General features: G+C 35.6%; 1 long non-coding RNA gene across 1 annotated transcript; it reads left to right on the top strand.

Annotated features, from left to right (window-relative positions):
- On the top strand, positions 1-1269 carry LOC113283766. The gene is made up of 2 exons (XR_003327619.1): positions 1-234; positions 530-1269. It is a non-coding gene; the product is annotated as an uncharacterized LOC113283766 (long non-coding RNA).
- The last annotated feature ends 7568 nt before the right edge of the window (positions 1270-8837 follow it).

Genomic DNA, 8837 nt, shown 5'->3' with positions numbered 1-8837 from the left:
CATCATCTTCCTCTTTCTCCGCTGGTTTTTTTCATTTCTGAACTCAAATGGCGGTGGTGGTTGCGGTGTTGGATATCGCCGTCATCTTTTTGACTGGATCTGGATCCGCATCCATGATTAACAGTGCAGCTTCTTGTTATTCGGCATCTCTTTTTTTAAGTAGATCTGGAAGTTCTCACTGGACTTGATTTTGGAAGCAGCAGATTCTTTGGTCTCAATCTGGTTTTCTCTTTGGTAAGATCATATCTCATGCTTGGTACTGATGCAACTCAACCTGGTCCTATAATTATTCGTTGGGTTCAATTTGATTTTGCTTGCTTTTAAGGTTTATGTAGTGGATTGGATTGCTAGTAATATCTGGAAATTGAGACAATTTGGAATGGGGTTGGAGAATTTAATTCAGTTTTTTATGCTAAAGATGATAATTTGGCATCTAGACGCTACATTTGGTGGTCATAGTCAGGATATAATGCCCCGTATTCTATATGGTTCTGTGACTGCAGTGAAATAATTTGGAACTGGTTTGCAGGTTGTGCAAGTATGAGTGGATTATGGTTTCTTAGAAGCAAAGTTTGATTCGAAGGTCTTCAACCTAGTGTGAGTATGTTTAAGGCTATAATCATGAAATTGGTCTTTGATTGTTGGTTTAGAATGAAGGTAGCCATGTGGAATAAGATATATGATCCGCAAGTTTTCAATTTCTTGGAACTGGGTATCCGGAAGGTGATGAGCTGTACTGTTACTAAGTGTCAGCGGAAAGCTCCTCCAGCAGGTTGTGAATCTTGTGATGTTGCAGCTAGGGGTAATCCAGGAAATGCAGGGTTCGGGATAATTCTTAGGTACCAATCATGTTAGGTAGTGGGTACAATTGCAGGTGGTTCGGGGGTAACCACTAATTATGTTGCTGACTTGACTGCTTCTGATATAACAACTTTCCTTCTAGATGCAAAGGTACGTGATAAAGCTTCTTTAACTAAACATCTCTAATCCTACCTGGTGATTGTTTGAGAAAGGTGTAACAGATTCTATCTGGATCTTTGTCATGATAATGAAAACTGGTTGATGTTTGGAGTTTCAAGTATCTTTCTACACATGCTTCATGGATCAATGTGTTTGTTTGTTGTGCATGTCCAATTTCATAGTTTTTTATCTAATAGTTGTCTTGCAGTGTCTATTATTGGCGTTCTCGATGTGTACCAGTATTTATGTTCTGGTTCTTACTTTGTGCTAAACATATCTAATTCATTACTTCATTGAACATTTCATTTTGAATATTCCTAGGTGTTTTTAAGTAAGAAATCTGCTGTGTTTATAAATAATCTGGTAAATTTATAGTTACGGTTCATGTATGATTATTGGTGTATGTATGTCTTAAGTCCTCTTGGATTTATGTCATTAGTACATCAAATTGGTTTATATTGGTAGCATCAGTCATTCTGAAGATAACTAGAGCGATATGTTCAAGTTTCTTATGCTCCTTCAACTATTACACACAGTCTTCATGTGTATTTTTCATGCCGCAGTTAGTGTAGTGATTCTTTAACTTATGACAGTGCCATTAGTGTAGTGATATTTTGTTACATCATGGAGATTTTGGGTCACGGGGCAAATTTTGGGTGATTAATCAGTAATAGATTTGGTTTATTGTGTAAACAAGTTTAATCACTAAAAGTTTATCTCGTGACCCAAATTCTTCATGATATACCAAAATATGCTCACTTTAACTTGTCTACTGCTGAATTATTAGTGTTTCTTTACGACGGAGTTATTATCTTCTTTATGAGTAGAAAGTTTACAGTTTGACAAATGAAGTTCAATTTTGCGTAGCTTATTGAACAAAATCAGATCACTGGTGATTCTCTTTTGATTTTATTACCCCGGGGAATCACTCTTGCGGAATGTGCACAGTTTCAATTATTCAAGATTTTTCTTGGTGTAATTTTGAACTTAGCAAAAGAAAGTTGAAGCATTTAGTATGTGTTTTTATAGATTATGAATAACAGTTGCATCTTGGTCACTTCATCCATGTACAAAGATTGGAATATGCAACGTCAGTCCCGGTAAAACTGGTCAAATCGAATATGCAAATTATTAATTTATTTAAGGAAAAATTGCAAAACAATCATACTATTAAGACCCGATTTACAAAGTAGTCATACTGTTACAAACTATTAACAAAATGATCATACTTCCGTTAAATAGAGAGTTAAGTGGTGACTCACAGTTAAATATGATAATGAAATTACCTACATATCCTTCCATACATAACTTCAAATTCTACTTTCATTATAGTTTTTTGACGGTGGTGGTGCTATTTGTAAGTGGTGTGCCACCGCTTACATATCGTTACATCGCATTCAGGATAGTTAGAATGCATTCAGCCAAAGGGTTCATCGCTTCCCCTCTGAGGTTTAGTGAAGATTCTTAAGCTTCCACCACCACCGCTTCGTCACCACCACATCAACCAATTTATTAAATGAATAGGGCATTTTGGAGGAGGGTATTATGGGAAAAGTTAACACCGTTTTATTCAAAAATGTTAAATCGGATGGAAGTGTGACCATTTTGTAATCGAAATACAAAAGTATGGTCATTTTGTGAACGAATTACAAAAAGTATGACCATTCTGTAATTGGCCCTTTATTTAATATTAGATTTCAGTTTCGACCATTAAATCCTACCAAAAAATAAGAGTATAAGAAGCCTTTTCATTTTCTCCGTCAAAGAAACTTTTTGGTTTTCTCCCTTCCACTTTATAAATACACAGATACTATCTTGCTTGCCTTAAAAAACCATTCATGTTTCAACATTTCTAGAGTATCTAAAAGGGATTATCAAACCCTCAAATTCTTTCACCTGCGTTGTTGTGTCCACAGGTACTCCTTCTCACAAATGTTTTATAATCTGATATTCACATGTTGTTGCTTGAAGAACTGATGTTGAATTTCACGTGTCTTGTTTAATAAAGCGAATAATAAGAGGTAATGGTAAGATTTTCAACGACTCATCAACATCAGCATCTTTTCTATGTGGTAATGTTGATATCTTAATATTGATTTTAATTCGATTACCACCAAAATCTTTACTTGTATTTAAATCTGTATGCAAGCAGTGGTGCTATATAATTAGTAATCCTCAATTTGTTCAAAAAACATTTCGTTCAAACCCAAGATTATTCTAGGCCATTCGTGTTTCCGTCAAGTGAGATGTAATCATATGTGGGGTTTTCCAAAAAAACAAGAATTGTCGACCATAATAATCTTGGGATTGAAAAAATCTTGGGTTTTAAATGAAATGTTTTTGAACAAATTGAGGATCACTGATTAGAGAGCACCACTGTTTGCATACAGTTTTAAATACAAATGGAGATTTTTGTGATAATCGAATTAGAATCAATGTTAAGATATCAATATTACTACAGATGCTGATGTTGAATAGTCGTTGAAAATCTCACCATTAACTACTTTTATTCGCTTTGTTAGACAAGACATGTGAAACTCAACCTCAGTTCTTCAAACTACAACATGTGAAAATCAGAATGTGAAACATTTGTGAGAGAGTACCCGTAAAAACAATAATTCAGGTGAAAGAATTTTAAGGGTTTGATAATCCTTTTGGATATTCTAGAAATGTTGAAATCTAAATGGTTTTTTTAAGGCAAGTAAGATGGTATCTATGTATCTATAAAAAGGAAGGAAAAAAACCAAAAAAAATCTTTTTGACTAAGAAAAATGAAAAGACTTCTCTAATACTAAGTAGATTGATCATTTCCAAATTTTATTTTACCAGTTGTACCGGCGCTGACATTGTAGATTCCAATCTTGATTCTCCCCTCTCAAGTATTGTTTTATTGGTAACTTGTTGGATGCATTAAGGTGACAGTAACTGGCATTGGATTTTTTAATGCCATTACTCATTACCTTCATATACACGTACCATTATCTACCACTAGTGTGTAGTTGGATATTTAAAATATTTTGTATATAATTCTATGTTGCTTTCGATATCAAGGAGTTGGGCCATTGGATTTTTGAATCTTGCTACTGAAAAGAGAATTGCTCATTTTCATTAGCTGCCGGCAGAGAGAGTTGTTTTGGTGCTCAGCTTGTGCCACGTGCAAGCTGTTTTAAATGACTTATTAGGCTGGTAGCTCTAGATGATATTTGCAGTTTCGATCTATTGTTTTCTTAAGATTTTCCACTTTTTCCCCATCTTTGTCATATCTATCAGTCTTTTATGTCTGTGGCGGTATCGCATTGGCAGTCGTATCATCTAAATGTCTGTGGTGGTGTCGTATTGGCAATCATATCATTTAACTAGGCCTTTTTGTTTTGTTTTGCTCCATCTTCCTTTTCGATCTTTCCAGCTAATATCTGCAAGTGTTTAATGCTTCTCTACCTGAGCCAGTTGGGACCATTGGTAGGATTTACTTTGAGGCCAGGTGACAATATGCACAGCCTCATTGTTAATACTAGAGCGGCCTGGTGATGTCTTGTTTATGTGTTTAAGGGTATGCCGAATATTCCGTATCAACAGAAAATCGGGAGAGTCTTATGATACTGTTACCCTGTGCAGAAAATCGGGAGAGTCTTATGATTCCGTATCATATGCTTCAGCAGAAAGTGGCACTATCCTGTGCTTTCTTACTATGCCTGTCGTAGGAACATTGAAATAACATCTAGTATGCGTTTTCATTGAACCTCTTAGTCTGTTGGCATTTGATTTTTTGCTAACTTCGACCGTGTCTAAGTGTAGGTTAGAAAAGGGAATGACTAATCATAAGTAGTTTGTTCTTTTCTGCCCTTCTGTGCACTAGTTATTGGGTCTTTTTGTATTGGTAACTTGGTACCTTGTCTCACAGTGGGTAGTCTGTTGTACCGTGGTTTCGATTTTCTTGGCTTTCATCAGTTCTCATGAAATTTTGATATCTATGAGGCTCAAGTGTTGGAAGTTTTATCTATTTGTATTTCATTTTGATAATTTTTGGAGAATATGAACACACAATAGTACTTCGGAGATACCCAAGCATAGTGTGGCCTAAGTGTTGCTTGTATAGAGCTCCTAAAACTCTAGTAGTGACGCAAGACTCTTTAGTTACTTGAACATCCTACACTTTATTAATCTCTTGCTTAGTTCAGGAAATATGATTTATTATGCCTCTTCATTTTGGAACCATTTAAAGGCTATCTGCTTTTATGGCTGATGCTGTATTTGCTAGTTGTGTCCAATAACTCAGGCTGAAGAGCCTAACTGCTTTTCGAGTATTTTCATTGGATATTAAATTCTTTCTACGCTAGTTTAATTTGAGATTGAAGTATAGGAGGGTGTTAGGTGTGATGCATATTCGTACTTCCTTACTCTACGTTTGTTTACTCACTAATGCTACAAAACATTGTTAGATATTTTTCTGAATGTTTTCACATTTTCTTAGTGTTTTGATTGTGTAGATTATGTTGGACAGAGATACAAATCGTCCTCGGGTCTTGGATTTGTGACTTCTATTCACCAACATGGAAGATGATCTGTCTCCTTTGAAGATTTCAGTGCTTCCAGATACATGTTGGGATTATGAGTTGTCTAGTATTTTAGCCAAGTTGATTCCAACAGTTGTCACTCTTTGCGGTCAGGCATTGTCCACACTTCAAATTTCAGATCATTTAATACCAGGCAGCATTACATTCCAAAGCATGTTTATCTTCTAAGGGACCGTTTGGAACTTGCCCTGAAATGGACTCTCATTTTGAAACAGTTATTTCTTATGGTTCTCCATGAATAAAACAAATTTTACATGTAACTTTGCGAGTCCATCATATGGTTTGATATCTTGGCTCCACCGCTGTTACGAGTTAGATCCTCTTTCACTCTTTGTAAAACAGAAACTTTTAGCATCATCATAGGTGGTACTGGTTTAAGTTTATCAGGCCTTGACAATGATTCCAGGCCCATTAAAAAATCCGAATAAAAACCGAAAAGACGCCCTTCCTTGGTTCTCATTTTTTTTTTCAATTCAAATTCACTCTTCTTCTTCTTCTTCTTCTTCTTCTTCTTCTTCTTCTTCTTCTTCTTCTTCTTTATTCCCTCCAGTGAAGTGAAGGAAGGTATTTTCGATCCACAACTTGGATCTCCATTTGCTTGTGATATATCGTTTATTCCGAATATTGCGTTCTGATTCAACTTTGTAAGAACCATTGGGACAGGAGTTTGGTAACTTTGGTTTTATAACTCTGGTTCGAGCAATGGTTTGATTTGCCAAATAAGAACACCAAAATCCTCCAAATCCATTCCCTTAGTTCCCCAAACCTGAAAGTGAGAAACGTGTCATTTTCTGTGTTTTGAGGGAATGATGCATTTGACTTTATCTTCTTGTTTTAATCATTAATTTAGAATGCATTCTGCACAAAAACCCGTATGTCTGATCCATAAATTCATATGAAGTCTTGGTTTTTGATAGAGAGCATGATTGATTGTAAATAACCAACAACTAGAAACACAACACACACACCATCCTATACCTTGTTTGTTGTTACTCAGCTGTTCTTGTTATATATCTTAGGAGTATTTTGGATGAGAAAAACATAATAATAGTGCGTAGTTCAAGTGAGAATTTCTTTGATTCTTCTAAAAGTAAAATCATATTCTACTAATTACAGACTTTTTCGTTCAGTTTAATTCTCTTATTCGTTTTTGTTTTTCTTTGTGTAACTATCAAAAGAACTACTGAAGGGGATACATAATTACATATCAAATACGAGTGAGGCAACAGAGGATAGGATCAGTAATCTACCGGACTCACTGATTCATCACATTCTTGCTTTTCTACACATTAAGGATTGTGCTCGTGCTAGCGTATTGTCTCCAAGATGGAACTACGTACATTTGGACTACTGTCCCCTCCCTTCATTTACGGAAACGGGATCCTAGAAGTGTACTGTTTCCCTCTCCTTCTGAGACTGAGCAATTCATGGATTTTGTGGATGGGACACTGTTTCGTCGTAATTCATCAAATTTAGACGAGTTCGCTCTCGTCTGGGCTCGCCACTTGAACGACATTCGTGTTCATTCATGGATCACTAATGTAATAAGGGGTACTGATGATTCTCCACACCCTCACTTGATATATATATATATATATATATATATATATAAATTTGGACTTGCATTTGTTAACTTGTTAGGTCTGCAATGCTTAATCGTTTGATATCATCTCCAGTTAAACACTGCTATAGAAGAAGACAGTGATACAGACAAAGAGGAAGCCAGTGATGAGGACAACGATGATGGTAGTTTGGCCCTTGATATTGTGACTAATGGATGCTTGTTTCCACGCCTTAAATCAGCGTCCTTCCAGAAATTTGTTGGGGTTCCATGGGAGATGAGGTGGGTGAAACTGATTTTGAAGACCGCTAAAGCTTTGCAAACGGTCACTATTGGTTACAAAGCGACAAGGAAAAAAGATTTTGTGGCGGAGATACCAAGTTTTCCAAGAGCCTCACCAGGTTGTGTGATTAAGTTTTATACTTGAAGAACTTAATCACTAAAGTTACCAAGTTTTAGTTAAAGAAGAACCGGATTCTGGAGGTGATGATGATGAGTAAGAAAAGCTAAAGAAGATGAGAAGGATCATCGGATAGAGGTATCAAAAAGAGCATTTGAGAGGTATGGGAATGACACTGAGTACAGAAACTTGCATAATAGAATAAGATTTTTACTAAGTTTTTGATTTCTGATTAGAAGTATTTTGAGTTCCGGATTAATGTATCTCTGATAGGACTGATTCAGGTTATGGTGCAAGAGGGTTATTACTCTAAACACGTGATTATGCTCAGCAATGATGTTTTTGATTCAGGTTTTGTTTTGTCCTGATTTTTTCATTTGTAGGTGTTTCATCAGTAAGCATTAACTTGTGTGTTTTTCAGCTCTCCGCGTTTTGATCAATTACTCTATTGCTAATAATCTTCTTTTACATTGTGTACCATCTATTCTACTAAGTTTCATTTATTTTTCTTGGTATAGGTTTCATTTTCTTTTGTTGTTCAATTGCTTCCAATATTTTTGCATAGTATCATTGTGCGACGTCTGATAAGTACATGCATGGGAATTTGCATAATAGTTTTATTATTTCAATCTAAAATCTAAACATGCATTGCTGCGACTAATCTATGCTTTCTTTGCACAATTGATAGATATTGCTTATTTTAGGACACAACTATGGCTTACTTGCTGTATGGATTGAGGCCCTTCTCTTCTATACAAATTTTACATGCCTCGTACATATACCGTCGGTTGTGGTTGGTTTCATTTGATTATCCGACAGACTTGACATATCGTGTGACCAATTTTTCCAGTATGAGTACTAAAAAAAAATCTATTTGGACAAGTTGGGCCTATATCGCTAACTGTTTGGTTATGGTTGGTTGCATTTGATTGTCAGACTTGACGTATTTTGACCAAATTTTACTAGTAAAGTACTTATATCAATTTGTCCAACTTAGTTACTCGGTTGGGACTATCTCCTAATTGATGGGTGGTTTTTGTTTGATACTGGCAATTTGGTACCCCGAAGCAGTCTCAAATAAAAATAAATGCTGTGTAGATGGGAAAAAAATGGACTTGAGTTTGTATGTGATGGTAGCAGGATAATACGATATGAAACATTGACAAAAAAAAAAAAAAACAATTAGCACAATAATTTTACTATTTCAATCTTAAAATTAAACCGCTATTACTGCGACCGGTATCCACAACCTGAAGTCGAAACCTATGAGCACGTAATTTACATAACCATGCTAGCTAGGTATATTTTTGTTAGTACCAAAATCAGATCAAAATTGTTTAGC

The sequence above is a fragment of the Papaver somniferum genome, chromosome 5 (genome assembly GCF_003573695.1).
Source record: "Papaver somniferum cultivar HN1 chromosome 5, ASM357369v1, whole genome shotgun sequence".
Taxonomy (NCBI): Eukaryota; Viridiplantae; Streptophyta; class Magnoliopsida; order Ranunculales; family Papaveraceae; genus Papaver; species Papaver somniferum.
The sequence above is the reverse complement of the archived record's forward strand: the minus strand, read 5'-3'. Positions and strand labels throughout refer to the sequence as shown.